This window comes from Sus scrofa, chromosome 8 (assembly GCF_054392235.1).
Source record: "Sus scrofa isolate SSC_HxYL_T2T_F1_AM1 chromosome 8, Sscrofa_HxYL_maternal_Yorkshire_Landrace_v2.0, whole genome shotgun sequence".
NCBI lineage: Eukaryota > Metazoa > Chordata > Mammalia > Artiodactyla > Suidae > Sus > Sus scrofa.
In genome coordinates, this window is record NC_139390.1 from 140,909,400 (window position 1) to 140,927,828 (window position 18,429).

Genomic DNA, 18,429 nt, shown 5'->3' on the forward strand with positions numbered 1-18,429 from the left:
TATAAAACTCTTAGAGGAAAACACAGGCCAAACCCTCTCTGACATAAACGACAGCAACATCTTCTCAGATCCACCTCTTAGAGTATTGACAATAAAAAGAAAAATAAACAAATGGGACCTAATCAAACTTCAAAGTTTCTGCACAGCAAAGGAAACCCTCAACAAAATGAAAAGACAACCCACAGAATGGGAGAAAATCTTTGCAAGTGAATCAACGGACAAGGGATTAATCTCCAAAATTTATAAACACCTTCTGCAGCTCCATACCAAAAAAACAAACAACCCCATCCAAAAATGGGTAGAAGATCTAAACAGTCCTCCAAAGAAGACATACAAATGGCCAAAAAACACATGAAAAGATGTTCAACGTCACTCATTAGTAGAGACATGCATATCAAAACCACAATGAGGTACCACCTTACACCAGCCAGAATGGCCATCATCCAAAAGTCTACAAACAATAAGTGCTAGAGAGGGAGTACAGAAAAAGGAACCCTATGACACTGTTGGTGGGATTGTAAACTGGTGCAACCACTGTGGAAAGCAGTATGGAGAGTCCTCAGAAAACTAAACATAGAACTCCCATTTGATCCAGCAATCCCACTCCTGGGCATCTATCCAGAGAAAAACCATGACTCGCAAAGACACATGTACTCCGATGTTCACTGCAGCACTCTTTGCAATAGCCAAGCCATGGAAACAACCTAAATGTCCATCGACAGAGGAGTGGATCCAGAAGATGTGGTACATATACACAATGGAATATTACTCAGCCATTAAAAAGAATGAAATACCAGCATTCTTAGCAACATGGATGGACCTAGAAACTATCATGCTAAGTGAAGTCAGCCATACAATGAGACACCAACGTCAAATGCTTTCACTGACATGCGGAATCTGAAAAAAGGACAGACGGATCTTCTATGCAGAACAGATGCTGACTCACAGACATTAAAAAACTTATGGTCTCTGGAGGAGACAGTTTGGGGGGTGGGGGGATGTGCTTGGGCTGTGGGATGGAAATCCTGTGAAATTGGATTGTTATGATCATCATACAACTACAGATGTGATACATTCATTTACGTAATCAAAAAAAAAAAAAAGAAATCTTTGCCAACTCTCATGTCTCTAAAATTTCCTCTTAGGTTTTTTTCTAAAATTTTTACATTTAGGTCTATGCTGCATTTTGAGGGGCTTTTTTGGTTTTTTGTTTTCGTCTTTTTAGGGCCACACCTGCAGCATATGGAGGTTCCTAGGCTAGGGGTTGAATCAGAGCTGTAGCTGCCAGCCTACACCACAGCACAGCAAGACGGTTCGAACCTGCATTCAGAGGAATACTAGTTGGGTTCATTACTACTGAGCCATGATAGGAACTCCCTGAGTTAAGCTTTTTTTGAACCACACCCATGCAATATGGGAGTTTCTAGGCTAGGGATGGAATCAGAGCCACAGCTGCAGAAATGACAGATCCTTAGCCCACCCCCCTGGGCCAGAGATCGAACCTGTACCTCAGATGCAACCCAAGCTGCCAGAGACAAGGCCAGATCCTTAACCCACTGTGCCACAGCAGAGACTCCCTTGAGTTAAATTTTATATAGTGTGAGGTAAGGGTCAAGATTTTCTTTGGTAATTTTTCATACAGTTAATGCATTTGACTTTTAACATAAAAAGACAGCTTGAAAGTGTCCTGGGTGGAAATTAAGGTTTACTATTTGAGTCTTTGGGCTCATGTTTTTAGGTGGTAGAGAGAAGCTGGCTTTCCAGAACTGGTCATCACCATAGTGTCAGTGATTCATGCCGATGTCCAGTTTCTACAGAACCAACCTCCAGATCATAAAGATAAAGATTCCAAGGAAGTACTAGCACCCATACTAACACTTTCAGCCACAGATCAAGGACTTACTTTTCTTTTCCCACTCGGCTCCTTTATGTTGCTCGGCTATCTGAGGAGGCCACTTGCCCCCATAAAAATATACCGATATCAAACGTATGCTCTTCTTCACCGACAATGCTACAAAGACAGAAGCCATGAGTCACAGACAGAAGGAGAAAGGTGAGCACATTGCTGTTCTTTCCCAGTTATCTGGGCTTCCTCTCTGCTCTCATTTTTTTCTTTTTAGGGCCGCATCCTCGGCACACGGAGGTTCCCAGGCTAGGGGTCCAATTGGAGCTACAGCTGCCAGCCTACACCACAGCCACAGCAATGTAGATTCCAAGTCTCATCTTCAGCCGACCGAATGGTTCCTAGTTGGATTCGTTTCTGCTGTGCCACGGTGGGAACTCCTTTGTTCTTACTTTTAATGTCTGCCTCTGAAAGTGGCCAAAATAATTCTACAAAGTCATGTCAAATATTCTATGCCACATTTCAGTTTTCTAATTTCAACGTTTATCAGTATTTCTAGGAGTTTCTGTCATGGCTCAGTGGTAACGAACCTGACTAGTATCCATAAGGATGTGGGTTCAATCCCTGATCTCACTCAGTGGGTTAAGGATCTGGCATTGCCATGAGCTTGGTGTAGGCTGGCAGCTAGAGCTCTGATTCGACCCCTAGCCAGGAACTTCCATATGCTGTGGGTGCAGCCCTAAAAATACAAAATATATGTATATATTCCTACATGGCTGTAACTAATTTTAGAAAATACAGTGTTCAAAAAAATTCCATCTATAAATCCAGTATATCTGTGGGGGTAAATAATTACATTATTAAAGTAGGTTTCACTTAAAAGTAATACCCAGAGGAGTTATATTACACTGAATGTCCATGAATCATTTTAAATATGATTTAATGTCTATTTACTCACATATACATAATTTTTCAAGAATGTAGGCTGCACTCCCAGGCTGGGTGGGTTCATACCTACACATGTGCCCACACACATTTCAGTTGTGAAATTTCTAAGGGAAAAAATACATGCCAGACCAGTGGATTTATTTTATTTAACTACTGGTGCTGCTTTTACAGGACAGATGAGAATATTAATTTTTGAAGGCATATTAAGCAGGAGAAAGACCAAAGCATTTGAAATAGATGCATTCAAAGGTACACAATTTCACTACCAGAATAATCTGGTATTTGCTCTGGGAGCACACTTTTGACGGTTGACCCCAGACATAAACTTATTTATGCATTCTAAAAACTACTCTTACAAACATTCTCGGTAAATATTCATACTGCATGACATAAAATATTTTCCATTTTGATTGAGCTTTTCACATGTTTGCCTCTCTGTCAGCCTTTGTGGCAGAAGGTGGTACAAGCAGCAAGTTCCATGGAATGGATCACTCCATGGCGGTGTTCCTGAGTGAATTGATAAGATGCTGAGTAGAAAATTCCCCGTTTGAATGACATTATCATTCCAGAGAACAGATATATTTCAGAGGGTGTTTTTAGTCCACAGGGAGACTTTGGAGGAAAAAGTCTACACGGCCTGCACATACAATGACTTCGTTTTCTCAAAGTGTGGAAACAAGTGACACAACCTCTCCTGCTGCTCCAAAAAAGATGTAAGTTACTTTCTCTGCTATTCACACCGACCATGGTCACTCAAAGAGAAGACGACAAAGAGCAAATGGAGAAAAACAAAAACCCCCTAATGTGGAAAGATACAGCCCCGTGATCCAACAGGGAATAGTATTTGTTTTATTTCCAGTCATTTGGAATAATCTAACATTTCTTACTTCTGGCTCTACCACTCAGGAGCTCATCCAGAACTCTCTGAAATGAAAACCACTGTCATACTTTCCACTGTGGCAGAGTCTCCACACAAGCACATTGTTTTGCATTTAAATATATATTGCTTTTAAATTTTAAATGGTGTTATGAGTGAGAACCCTTGGCAGCAAAGAAATTAGATTGGGAAGTCAAGTGAGAAAACAAGAGCAGGCAAATATATTAAAATGGGGCTTTTCATTTGTTGTGTCTCCAATACCCACCTGGAATCCAGAATGAATCCACAGACGCCTGATACCCAGTTTGATGTTTTCTTGAACGTTAACATCTTCCAGGATGGTGCACTAGCGATGCTTCCGAAATATACTATTTAGGAACAAAGGGAAACAAATATTGATTCATCACAGGAAAACCTGAAAACCTCTCCATCTAGAAAAATATCCCAGAGTTAGACTCAGAGAAGGAAAATGAAGGAAGCGCAGACCATATGTTCTCAATAGTAGTAAGTTCTTTCTCATAAAACTAAGAAGTAGAGAACCCTTTGTCTCTATTTAGAAAAACAGAAGATCAATTCATCTTGTCAGTATAGAGATATGTGTCTGCATCGCTGACTATGTAAAGCCAAGTGCTACGCTAGATGATGTACACACTTTGGAAAGTGGAAAGCAAACTCTGTGTATCTTTTTGGTTTACGTGTGTGCATGTGTGTCAATGCACTGTGCTTGGAAAATGATATCCAGACCAAAAAGGATCAAAGAAAAGTAAGCAAAGTAATAGACAGACTAAGAATATAACAGATGGGGAAAATGTGAGGGAAGTGAATATATTTTGCCAAAGAAATGATACTGAGCGGGTCAGGAAGTGAAAACATTACATAAATACTTATATACTGAGCACAAACACAGGGTCACATCAGGCCCTCCAAGACTCATAGCTCCCGCTGAAGTCAGAAGCCTGCACAGAGAGCCGTGCAGGCATTAAAGACACAACTCAGCCTGAAACAGCTTAAAGGTGAGAGAGAAGTGTTTATGTTGGATGGAAATGGCCAAACAACTGAACTTAAGAGGAGGAAAACTCACTTTTGAAGTAAAAGAGAACCTTTTTCGCCATGAGGAAAAACAGACGCTCAAACAGCCTGTCGGGTGAGGTCATCACAGTAAACAGTAGGCATGCTTAATTTAAGATTAATTAGGTCGGTAGAAATTCTATGTTGATTCAGTCAGGGACTAAATGCAAACATCCAAGGATCTTTTTCCATCAAACCACCTCCTATGTAATAATAGTATCCATTATTCTACTATAATCATCTTGAAACATCTCTCCCTCTGCTCACTCTGGATATCCTTTTTTTTTTTTTTTTCTCACTTAGGTTATATTTCCATAATCATGGACTTGAAAAAGCCTAGAAATAAAATAAATTTAAGATGTATTTGTCAAATGGATCTCACAACACTAATGGCTGCGTTGGTTCTTTCAAGCCAAGAATTCAATCTAATGTGAGGACATCCTTTGACTTAGAAGATTTCCCTTCTGAAAACCAGAAGTTTAGTGAGGAGATTGACGGTCTGTCTGTGTTATTGTTATTGGCTCCAGACCTGCAGGGGGGGAAATAATTTCAGATCAACCTAAGCTCTAAAAGCTCGTTTTTGTTTGAGTATCTGGAAAGTAGTCAACAATCCTCTCCATTTCACATTTCCTGTGGTTTATGCGATAAGAAAATTCCCTGCAGGTCTTAGCAGACCTGCTAGCGAAAGATCCACAGAGGGTTTGCCCCCGATCAGAGGCGAAACATACTGCTGAATTCATTGACATTTTCATCTTACGCACTTAGCATGCAATATCCTCTCCAAAGAGATATAATCTATCGCCTTTACAATGTGTAACGGTAGGCAGGGTATTTTTTTTTTTCTAATGTAAAAAATAACTGTGCCAAGAATGACTTATTTGAATTTAACACACAAGCTGCAGCTGGTCACTAAAACCCATTTGTGGCTTGTCAAAGAAATGTGTGGAATCACAGAATCATTTTCCCTGTTGTAGCTGCCCATCCGTGTGTGCAGAAATTGAACATTTCTGATTGGATTTATGAACGACTTCTCCAAGAAACTCCTTTTTGCACTCAAAATACCAAAAAGACAGATTTGAAAACCATAACACTCGCACTTGGGCATCACTTCTCACGCTTCACACTGCTTCGGCAAGTTCCAAACTGCTTCTACAGCCACAGGAGCTTTCTTTAAAAAATGAGGCAATTGGTGTGTAGCAAACAATTTCCTCGAGATTGGCTGGTCAGTCTGGTAGGGACCTAGGAAGATTAAGACACCGGCGTTTTCTCTTTCTCCTGAAACACAGCGAGCACAATGTTTACAGACTTGGAATTTCCGTTTCAAGACTCACGTGCCTACCCACCCGCCAGTCACCACCACCCCAGCCTAGACCTAATGGCCATTAACTCAGCGACACCAGTCTTCAAGTCCAATGGGGCCTCTTATCTACTCTCCTCCACTGCCACACTTACTTCCCATCTCTTCTTTTTCTTCTTCTTTTTTGTCTTTTTAGGGCTGCACGCAAGGCATATGGAAGTTCCCAGGCTAGGGGTCAAATTGGAGCTACAGGTGCCAGCCTGCGCCACAGCCACAGCAATACAAGATCAAAGCCGCATCTGCAACCTACACCACAGCTCACGACAACTGCCAGACCCTTAACCCACTGAGCGAGGCCAAGGATCGAGTCCGCGTCCTCACAAATACTAGTCAGGTTTCTTACCACTGAACCACAACGGGAACTGCCTACTTCCATTCTTTTATCCTGGGCTTGCTAGGAAGTCAGGATATTGGACATAGTGGCTTCCCTAGGAAGTCAGGTTATCTGACACGGGCTGCTGCTTAAAACAATTTTATTTATCTCTTATCACTTGCTGATGGTTCTTCAGGACAACTGAGTCAGTACTGCCACGGGCCCAGAACCATGTGATTCTGATACACAGCCAGACTGAGAAAAAAAAAATCTTATGTGATTCCCCCTGAGAGCCATTCCAAACCTGATCGACGCTGCTCATGTTCTCAGGCCCACTCAGCGCTTCCCACAACCTCTAGTACTGTGTTTTTTAAATACTTGAGTATTAGAAACTCAAGTATTGATCACATAGGTAAACAGAAGATGGATGAATTGATAGTGGGAATTGGGTAAATTTTATCACTTAGCCTATGTTGTTACTGATTTATTTTTATTTATTTATTTATTAATATTTTTTTAGGGCCACACCCACAGCAGATGGAAGCAAGGTCCCAGGCTAGGGATCAAATTACAGCTGGAGCTACTGCCCTATACCACAGCTCACACCAGGTTGTGAAGCTGGATTCTTAAGCCGCGGAGCAAGGCCAGGGATCAAGCCTGAGTCCTCATGGATACTCGTCCGAGTCATTGCCACTGCACCACAAGGGGAACTCCCAGGTTATTGATTATTTTATGAGCAGCCACAAATTAGCAGCTCACAAGGATATTTTGTTTGGCTGTTGAAGTGTTGGCCCAAATGGTATGTTTTTAAATATTTGGATTAATTGGCAACATTTGAACATTGGGAGATTTCATGTAAAATTTGCATTTCCAGCTTTTCTTGGGAAAAAACCATGACTATTTGGTAATGTTAAATTCACTTTCCAGCAGGACTACCATTAGCTAAAGCAGACTGGGTGGCTCCGTTTGGCCAGCGCATATGCCCTTTTTTTATGCCACAGTCCTCTCTTTTCCCTATTGCCTCTCTAAGACCAAGGCAAAGTGCCATTCATTTTTCATCAGCAAGCCTGTGATTCTGTTCTTCTGTTAACTAGCAACTTCTTTTTAATTACCTGTGCAGTTCATAATCAGAATCACAATAATGGTGCTGATCTGACTGATAAGGTTTTGGAATAAAACGTTCAGACAGAAGACTTGTACTCTAGTCTTATCTTGATACCAAATTTGTAATCTTAGCCAAGGGTTCTGATTTTCTAGTCCAACTTATTCATCTTCAAAAGGAAGGAGTTAGACCGTATCAGTGGTTTTCAGACTTAAGTCTCAACCTCTTTGGTACCACAAAACTCACAATAGGCACTCAGATGCTATTTGGATGATTCTCAAAACCTAGTGGAAATTCCATATTCCTAGGACTGCTGTTTATAGCAACTTACAATTGTACCAATTAAATATGGCTATTATAAATAGAAATGAGGACAAGAAAAATTGCTTTTTTATTTTAATAAATGCAGTTTTCCAGGTTATTTTTCAAAATATGGAGCCTGCAGAAGCCTTTGGTAGAGAAATGTTTGGGAACCATCTTTAGCATTCATTCTTTTTTTTTTAAGGGCCACACCCACAGCATGGGAGTTCCCAGGCTAGGGGTCTAATCGGAGCTGCACCTGCCAGTCTACGCCACAGCCACAGCTGTGTGTGATCCAAACCGCATCTGTGACCTCCACCACAGCTCACTGCAATGCCGGATCCTTAACCCACTGAGCAGGGTCAGGAATTGAACCCACATCCTAATGAATACTATGGCTAGTTACCATTGAGCCATAATGGGAACTCCCAACATTCATTGTTAATGGAATAAATTCTGTGTAAGCATTGATATGCCCTCTTCATTCTCATGCCTACACGGGGAAAATTGAAATAGCATCTAATTTTCCTCCTTCCTCACTGCTAGTTTTTGTAACTTGTTCTTTTTTTTTTAAACTTTTCCTTTTTTTTTTTTTTTTGTCTTTTTTCAGGGCTGCACCTGCAGCATATGGAAGTTCCCAGGCAAGGGGTCCAATCTGAGCTACAGCTGCCGGCCTACACCACAGCCACAGCAATGCCAGATCCAAGCCGCATCTGCGGCCTACATCACAGCTCACGGCAACGCCAGATCCTTAACCCACTGAGTGGGGCCAGGGATCAAACCCACAACCTTATGGTTCCTAGTCAGACTCGTTAACCACTGCGCCACGATGGGAACTCCAACCTTTTTGTTCTCAATTCTTCCTCTAATGGTTAGTTCACAAGCAATTAGCATCTTCTCGAGTGCAAAGCATGAGAAATAAAAGGAGAGCTTTCACCTGAGGCCCTTGGACACTGCTGAGCTTAGTAAATGGAAGGTGGGATTATTATTATTGTTAATAACCATCTCAGCAAGGAGGGAGGGATACGCATGGCAGATCTTTTTACTCTGCACCATCATCCAGCCCTTATGCCACTGTAGCTTTAATGTTCCAAGAAAACCTCTTAGCAGTGTCTGCAAGTTGCTTTCCAGTCTCCTTGGAGAGTGTCTAACAGAATTAGGTGATGTGCCCCACCGCCTGGGCAGGTGGGGGATGGGAGGGTGGCTTTAGCGTGACTGAGGCATCTCCGCATTGACGTGAAAGTGAATTTAACACACTGTCTTGGAAAAAAAGGTGGACGTGCCTCAGGAAGGGCAGATTCCACATTTTCTTTCTGCCACGTCTCCCTCCGAGACCGCCTGCTCCATCAGGTCTGGTATCGGGAGAGGGAGAAGGATGCCGTTGCTCACAGCAAGCAGCAAGGAGAGTCTGCATCATACAGGGTGGTATCTGCCTTTCTCTCCAGCTCTCAGAGCCATTCTCTGCATAACAGCTGGTGGCTCTGTAGCCTTCTAATATCGCTCCTTCCTGATACTGGCTGCTTTTCTTGCCAGAGAGTGTTGGACTTATTTCAGGTTGATGTCATCTCCCAGTTAAGGAAACCTTCCTTGAATCTGAACCCTGAGGCGAGAGCAGACATGACACTTGCTAGACTTTTCAGAGTCACCACGTGAAAACCGAAGCACCCAAGGAACTGGCAGGGGAAGTGGGTGAGGGAGACACTCCAAGAGGCCCCCCAGCGGGGCAGGCGGGGCCCAGGGCGCATGACGCATGCGCAAAACACTTCCCAGCTCGCTACCACGGGCCACACTGAAAACAAAAGTACAACCTCTGGCTCATCTGTCACTTCTGCTCCTGACACTGAACCAATCTCCTTATGGACTGCTAAGGATCAGGCTGATTTTTCATGAAAGCTAAAACGGGAAATGAAGTAAGTAGAAGTACAGCTCTTGAAGCCAGTCCTCAGAGATGTCACTGAAGCTGGTTTCTTCATGCAAAAGTCACCTCAGAAGACAGGAAGATCTTTGGAGAATCTCATGAAATTTGTTTCCAGCACATGGCCATTTACCGAGTTACGAACGCCCCATCTGGAAACGCTGAGTCCCGACGCCAACGCTGCTGCTGTTCAGCAGGTGCGCGATCTGGGGCGGGGGCGGGGGCGAGGCGAGGGAGGCATCTTACGTTTGTCCCTTAGTCTGACCTTCTTACGCACCAGAAGCTGTTACCTGGTGCTGTGCTGAAGAGATTCCGAGGTTGTAACCCAGACCGCATGAATGACTGCAGCACTCTATTAGCAATGCCTGTTAGGGACGAGCGTGTATAGCGATGGAAATAATAGCTGATAAAGTCCATGTTTTGAACAGATTGTCTAACTTTTTTAATTCAACATTTTGAGGCTTTTTTTTTTTCCTTTTTATTACCACACCTGTGGCAAATGGATGTGCCTGGGCTAAGGGTCGAATCAGAGCTCCAGCTGCCAGTCTACACCACAGCAATGCCAGGTCTGTGCCATGTCTGCAACCTACACCACAGCTTGTGGCAACTCTGGATCCTTGGCCCACTGAGCAAGGCCAGGGATCAAACGCACATCCTCATGGATACTAGCTGGGTTCGTAACCTGCGAAGCCGCGATGGGAACTCCCAGGCTTGCTTTTTTTTTAAACTCACTGTATTGCATATACTGTACTCCATGTATACAGTAGAGGGTGCTACTTAGAGATGCTTATTTGAATAGCGGATTCCATATACTGCATTCCATATGTACAGTATAGGGTGCTGCTTAGAAATGCTTATTTGAAAATATTACTGGTCAGAAGCAAATGCTCCAAAAAGGCAAAAAGAAGAAGCAGGATATGGAAACAGTTAAATTCGGAAATCTCACATACATCTCTTTGATGATGTCCTCATTTTCTTCCCCTGAAAGATCAAGACCTAAGCAAAACATCTCCATCTGAAGGAAAAAAAATACAGTTACCAAGATCTTCAATCAATAGTGCATCATTGCTAACCTAGCACATACTCTCATGGACAAAGAATAAGTGGGAAATGCTATTCTGACAATTTATTGATAAACACGCAATGGCTAGAACAGCAAAATCTGGAAATATAATGATAAAAATAGCTAATATTTTTAACCACTTTACAAAATGCGGAACACTTTCCACAATAATAATGATGATAAATAGTTCCCATTTATTGAGCATTGACCACATGCCAGGCTCAGTGCTAAAAGCATTTCATGTATAACTTTCAATGTGTGTGTGTGTTTTTTTTTTAAACATCACTGGAGTATGGTTGACTTACAATGTTGCAGTAGCTTCAGGTATACAGCATCAATGAGTTTTAATTTAATACCTTTAATGAGCAAATGCATTATTTCATTATTACGACTATCTAAGAAATAGGAATTATTTTTATCCTACATTTACAGAAACCAAGGAAACCAGAGGTCAGGTGACTTGCCTAAGGTCGCTGGAGGTGACCAGTGTCAACGCTTGAATGTAGATGGTCTCGGTCCAGAACTCTTGGGCATGAATCATTACAAAGCCATGGACCAGACAGAGCAAGGGTCCTCCAAAATGAGCTGGACACATCTGCACCCCGGAACCTGGGCAAGGCCAGAGTGCAAGGCAGTGGCCATTCTGGAAGCTGCACATGGACCCTGACTAACATGTCTTTTGCTTCCTCCAGATGTTAAAGGAAAATTCCAAAGAGCTGCCCTTGGCTGTTGACTTACTTACCCATTGTCAGACTCTCACAATGTGAAGACCTTCTTACGTGATTTGGAGGAGAGGAGGTATTTTAAACATCAACTGGAAGTTCAGACAGTTTGCCCAATCGATTCTGTCCCTGGGGAAGAAAAATCATGTCATCAAATTGGAATCAGAGTTCAAATCCCGTGATGGCTCTTTGCTCTTGGTTGGTTTTGACTTCCTGTGCATGGGGCATGAGCCCTGGGATAGTCACATGGTAGGGTACCGTTACCTACGCCCCAATAAATCCAATGATTTTGTCTCCTCCATTTTAAAAGGCTCTGTTACCAAATACAATCCCTTCCCTCTTGCCATTGTCTTTTACTGGGCAGAGTACGTGTTGTTTGAAGATGATGATGCAGCAGTGAGTTCTGCTAGAGAAATGGAATTTATATCCTGTTCTGCTCCAAAAGTCACATCCCACTCCAGTACTGAAAACAACAGGTTTATTAAAGTCATTTAATTGGTGCAATCTAATTTATTTCTTTCAAATGTGGAGGAGCCAGGCAGGCTGAAGAATAATGTCTTGGCTCTTCAGAGGTTTCCTTCATAAGACATGACTTAGAGTCTTTAGTAGGCATTAAAAAAAAAGGAAACCCGATATATATTTGGAGAGAAATATTTAATAATACTTCAATAAGACATAAGCAGAAACCTACTTCTTCCTCTATATATAAGCATGATTAATGGGACCTCATGGAACTGGAATTTTATAAAGGATTCCATTTGTAAATAGACTTTCAGAAAATGTTTAGTTGATAGCTACCAAAAATAAATAAATAAATAAACCTGCTAGTCTTTCATAATAAAATGTTCATATCAGGAGCTCCCAAATCAGATATTTACCTCTTTGGGAATTCACATGACAGCCAGGGAGTCGCCCTGTAAGTTAAGAGGTTGAGTCAGTCAACATCCCAGCAGAAAAGAGACAGCACACTCAGACTGGATAATTCAATATGAGTTTAATAAAAGGCATGTTTACAAAGGTGTGAAGGCTCTGGGAACTCACCCGGAACAATGCTCTACTCCAAGACACTTATGTCCTGAGTGTGGAATGCGACTCATCCCAAGTTTCCAAAGGCAAGAGCCGGAAGCACTTACCAGAGGAGAAGGAACGAGGAAGAGAGAGGGGGAGGGGAGACACGGAGCCAGGTGCCAGTGACCATGGAGCTTCGGTCAAGGTCTACCCTCAACCGCCCCCAGAGTGAGACCAAGGAAATAAACGCCCAGATCTCATCCTCTTTTCTTCTTCCGCTTTGTACCCAGCTTTCCAAAGGGATGTCCAACAGAGGCTAGCTTCCCAGGGCACAGAGCGGAGTGAAGAATAGGACTGAGGGAGAGAAAGGGAGAGTGAAGGAAATGCCTCATAAAGAGGTTTCTCCAGGTGCTGCTGTGCCTGCGGCAGGAGGAGGGAACGGAACATCTAGCAAAAAGGAAGATGGAAGAAAAGTCAGCCGTGCTCACCTATCAGAGCAGCCTGCTCAGAGCCCCCTCCTCCTCCCTGAGAGCCTCACAAGGTGTCTCTTTTGTACCTTATTTCCAGGGGGCTCTGCTTCTCGCCACTGTCAGAAATGCCACTGCCTCCTCCCCGCCCTAACGAGTTATCTGAGTATAGTTTAAAATACTAAACGTCTCAGAGCTACTTGGCCTCTGGAGTTCCCCTTATGGCTCAGCAGTTAACAAATCTGACTAGCATCCATGAGGATGCAGGTTCAATCCCTGGCCTTGCTCAGTGGGTTAAGGAGCCTGTGTTGCCGTGAGCTGTGGTATAGGCTGGAGGCTATAGCTCCAATTTGACCACTAGCCTGGGAACCTCCATATGCCGAGGGTGCTGCCCTAAAAAGCAAAAACAACAACAACAACAACAAAACAAACAAACAAAAAAAATCAAAGCTACTTGACTTCCAATGGGGCACTCTTGAGCATGCAACATGTCCTAAAATACAATGAGCTATATCAATAAACCCAGGCATTTATTATACATTCAGAAGATGTTAGGTATGTACCCATATACTTGACTGACAAGCCTCATGCTAGGAGCTGTGGAAAACAGAAAAGGAGGTGGAGTATTTTAAGAAGAAAACTCCAGTGGAGTCGTCAACGGTTAACTATTTTTATGTGGTGTTCCCTTCAGATTGCGTCTTGAGTTCTTCCTCTTTTTCTCACTTCCTGGGCCTACCTTTCTGGTCCTTTCTTTTCTGAGCTTGCTGTAAATCAGTCAACAGGTATTTGCTGTGTCCCCCGACCCCCGCCATGGGTCAACACTGTTCTGGGCCCTCCAGACTATGACATGCTCAGAGAATTCAGAGAAGCAGCCCATCTCTAGGCAGGTTTCTGGACAATGATCTAAGTTCACTTTCCCTTGATATCCAAGGTCTTTGAAAAGTTCTCTGTTCTTTTGTTATAGACTCAACCGACTACGGATTCTGTTTCCCAAGTTCACGACCATAAATGGCAATTTAGGCCTCCCATAGTTTGCTCACTCCTTTTGAGTTAGACTACACAATCCCATTTGAACAATGTACCCTTTCTTCGTATTTATCTATTTATCCATTCATTTATTTATCTATTTTGGCCAAGCCCACAGCATGCAGAAGTTCCTGGGCCAGGGATCGAACCTGTGCCACAGCAGTGACCTGAACTGCTGCTATAACAATGCTGGATCCTTAACCTGTGGTGCCACCAGGAAACTCCAATGTACGTTTTTAGGTCAAAATCATGATCAGAAATTATCATTAAGATCTAAGAATGAAATTACACTTGATTTTATCTGTGCCAGCATTAAAAGCATGACACTAAACGTAGCATAAATGTGGAACTCTACAGTAAGAGCTTGTGTTGGAAGAAAAAAAATTTAAGGGAAAATGAAGTGTATTAACCAACTGAATCAAATGAGATGATTGGTTTCTTGTCTACCCGAGAGACTTCAAGGTCAGAGATAACATGGGATATCCTCAGCATAGCCACAGTGGGGTTCTTTCGGCAGGTAAGACCCGAAGAAGAGGCATTCCGGATGGCACTACCAGCGCACGCAAGGGCAGAGGTGCATGACTGCCACGTAAAAGACAGGGAACAGGAAGATGTGACAAGAAAGGAAGCCTGGATGCTGATAATAGGAAACTTTAATGTCTGCTAAGGAGTATGTGAGATCACAGGAACGCTTTGAAGGGTTTTATTTATTTTTTTAACAGGAGAGTGAAGTGATCAGAACTATAGCAATATAGTTAGTTTTTGTGGTTTTTGTTTTTGCTTTTTAGGGCCACACCCCCGGCCCGATGGAGGGTTCCCAGGCTAGGGGTCAAGCACTGTTGCACTGTGCCACAGCCACAGTAATGCAGCATCTGTGACCTACTCCACAGCTCACGGCAACGCAGGCTCCTTAACCCGCTGAGCAAGGCCAGGGATCGAACCTGCATCCTCATGGATGCTAGTCAGATTTGTTAACCGCTGAGCCACGAGGGGAACTCCAGAGAGGTCTCTTTTTTATGATGTTGAAGAGACTGACCATCCATGTCAAGATTTGATCCAAAGTGCAATGCAACGCTGGGGAGAAACATAAGGGCAACATTCCTCCACTTCTCTGGTGTCGCTGCCCAAGCCTTATGGCCCCTGCGATCCCTACTGTGTTGCGGCCAGGTGGGAGTGGGAGCGTGGATAAATGGGCTTCACTTTTCAACAGAACTTATCCTTGAAGGACAGTCAAGAAATGACTCGCTTTCATCCCACTGAAATGTCAACTGCATGAGAGAAGGCTGTTGACCTGCTTTTGTCCACCGCCACATGCATGTACAGTTCCCTGTGGCTCTGGTTTGATCCCTGGCCCAGGAACTTTGGCATGCCAATGATGCAGCCAAAAAAGAAAAAGAAAAAAGAAAAAAAGGAAGGCAGCCAAAACTAGTAGTGTAGTGGATGAAACTGAATTTACAGGGGCTGAATTAGCACTGAATTTGTAATAGTGCTAATTACACTATTACAAATAGTATAACAATGAAATGCCTGCAATTGTACTCCTGCCACCAAAGAGAAGTATGAGATGAATAAAGGAATCTAACCAACTCTAGTGTTTCGTTTTTTGTTTTTTTAAAAACCCACTGCGATTCACAAACGTTAATATCTTAAGAAACAATTGTCTTGTTTACATATCAGCATTTAAAAAATTGCTGTCTGGAACTATGTGTAAATGAATATAACACCTAGTTTCAGACCAATGCCTTCTTCTATCTAGTCATCGTTAAGTGTTGCTTAACTTGAACTTTTTTTTCCCGGCAATTTATGAGACTTCACTTTTGAGAGTCAAAAGCCTTCCAGTGTTGGCTCAGACCCAGAAAACTCTAGAACTGTCCAGATCTGTAGCATAGGCTCTCCCCACACGGTGCCGCATCCCTGCCTGTGGTTTCTTTTTGCCCCCAGCCCTGGTCAGTGCTACCTTGTCTTGCACTCTGAGGTGCACTGGAGGTGTAACTTCCCTGGGGCTCTGCCGCCTGGCTGGTCCCCCTCCTCCTCCTCTCCCAGTCCAGCTGCCTGGTTCTTCTCTTTCTGGTGGCTTTAACCACCTAAAATGCACAAAGATGACAGGAGGCTGATGAGCTAAAGTTAACGTTTCTCACCATGGTAACATCACCCAGTGCTTTGTTATTCACTTTCGACGTGACCCTTTGTGACGAGAGGTATTTGTACAACTGGACTCAGAGGCTCAACGTGGTAGACAATTTGCACGCTCCCCAGCTCCATTTTAAGGAGACATTGCTTCTCTACTCTTTATGACTAGCAGCCGAAACTTACATGGGTAGGTTTCTCAAATTGTGAAAAAGGTGGAATATTTCCTGCAAGACTGGAGAGATGAGGCACGTGGGGTCAGTTTTGTTTGCTTCTTTACCCTTATTCCCGCTACAGACTGTCATTTTGTATTGGGCTATGCACCTCTCTTTAGTCCATGGGGTCTGCGTGGGATGAAGATGCTCCCCAGGCTCCAGGGCTGGTGCCTGTGACCAGCCTGGAGTCGATCAATGTACCACCTCCTGGTGATGGTGGTACGTTCATGGTGGACACGTGACCTCAACCCCTGAAGTCAGCGTGCCTCTCGTGTCTGTCTGACCCATTTGACTTGAACCTGACAAGATATGAGGCAGGCAAAGCTGCAGCTCTCTTGCGATGGTGTGAAACTAAAAACGAAATCAGTATGTTACACAGAGGACAGCGGAGGGAAAGCGAGTTCTGAAGAGGCTGTTTGAAATCCGAAGGCAGCCCTGCCTAAAGGCATATCTTCCCTAGGCTTTCGACCAATAGGAGCCAATCTATTTCCTTTTGTTTTGTTTTGTTTTGCTTTGATGGCTGCATCTGCAGCACACGGATCCCACTAGGGGTCGAATAGGAGCTGCATCTGTGGCCTCTGGCGTAGCTTGTGGCGATTCATGATCTTTGACCCACTGAGCAAGGCCAGGGATTGAACCTGCAGGCTCACGGAGACACTGTTGGGTTCTTAACCTGCCAAGCCACAACGGGAACTTCTGTATTTCCTTTTTAAAAGTTTATTTAAACCAGATTGAGTTGGACTTTCTGTCACTTGCAAAAGAACGAGTCTGTATGACACTCTGATATTTCTGTCACTTGCAAAAGAACGAGTCTGTATGACACTCTGATGCTCCATGCCAAGTTTAAACACACAGGTAATTTGTTTCTTGCCGAGGATTTGAGCCTGGCATAGATCTATAACAAGCAAATACACTTCACGGGCACCTTCTAATAAGCTGCTCCTCAGGCAAAGCAGGCATCGTTTTGCCTCCAACTCTTCTATTAAATATTCTACTCTTTTGACCCTTTAATTTTTCCTCTCCCTTTTAAGGAACATGTAACCGGTTGAAATCATTTTCTTTACTAAAGCAACCGCCAATTAGTTATAGTTTGTTCTCTTATCAACCCATACGTCACCTTTGCTGTAATAAAAATTACCATCTCACCTAAAAAGTTACACTTTCCAATGTACAGCTGGGGTAGACTTTTCTCACCCAGCCATCTGAGAGCTTCTGCCCTTTATAATTGTGGGAAAGAGTCTGGTTAGCGGAAACACTAATTGATCCTTAATGAGTACAAAGATTATTTCGTCACACCATCTTGGAGCTAGACTTATTTTAAAATAGATTAGCTTCTTGCTTCTTTTCTGTTCTCTTTCGGAAACACCCAAGCAAACCATGTGTGACACTTTTGTCCTTATGATCTAATTCCAACCTCATTATAGTGCTATTAGGCAAAAGCAAGTCTATTTTTAAATAAATGTCACTTCCCATAAGAGCATTTCTACCTAGATAATTCACTCACCCTTCGGCAATAAAAAAATTAAGAATATTTAAGTAGTACTAATAAGAAATTAAGAAAGGGTATAATGGAAAAATAGGGAAATGCTTTTGTTGTTTGTTCTTTTTAGGCATGTCTGAGGGACTTCTATGGAAATAAGAAAAATCAGAGCAGCAAGTATTTTTATGAAATGTAAAGACGAGGGTCCTAGTTTCCCTCTGTTCTCTGAAAAAAATATTAGAATATTAATAAGAAAAACTGCTTTCTCCCTAAGGAGGAAATACGTGGCTACACTTAGACAGGCAAATATTTTAAAATGTCTTTAAAGTATAAAATACACAAAACAATTTGCTTTCTCAGAAAAGGTTATTCGATATAGTTCTGCTGCCCCTTCTATACATAATCTTCTTTAATGAGGTAACACTGTCTGTTCACTTCCTGTCTGGGGAGTTTGTGCAGAGATAGATATATTCTAAGCGTGTTTATTTGCCAGCTACCATTACTTTCTCCAATTCCCAGAAGGACTTTTTTTTTTCCACCCACAGACTATAATGAGGAGAAAAACTGTTAAAAATACGACTGTGTCCCTTATAATCAT

The 18,429-nt window shown here is 42.7% G+C and overlaps 1 long non-coding RNA gene across 5 annotated transcripts in view; it reads right to left on the reverse strand.

Moving 5' to 3' along the window:
• The window catches only part of LOC106508464 (uncharacterized), a 315,434-nt gene that overhangs the window by 9,164 nt on the left and 287,841 nt on the right, over positions 1 to 18,429 (reverse strand). The window contains exons 4-9 of one of the 5 annotated variants that reach the window (XR_014813482.1): positions 12,387 to 12,422; positions 11,529 to 11,637; positions 10,674 to 10,738; positions 5,832 to 5,975; positions 3,934 to 4,036; positions 1,904 to 2,011 (exon numbers count right to left, since the gene is read on the reverse strand). This is a non-coding gene — a long non-coding RNA (uncharacterized LOC106508464). Of the gene's footprint in view, positions 1 to 1,903; positions 2,012 to 3,933; positions 4,037 to 5,831; positions 6,012 to 8,372; positions 10,739 to 11,528; positions 11,638 to 12,386; positions 12,423 to 15,966; positions 16,094 to 18,429 lie in introns of those variants that run through there. The other 4 variants (XR_014813481.1, XR_002346881.2, XR_014813483.1 and 1 more) reach the window with 4 other exon arrangements.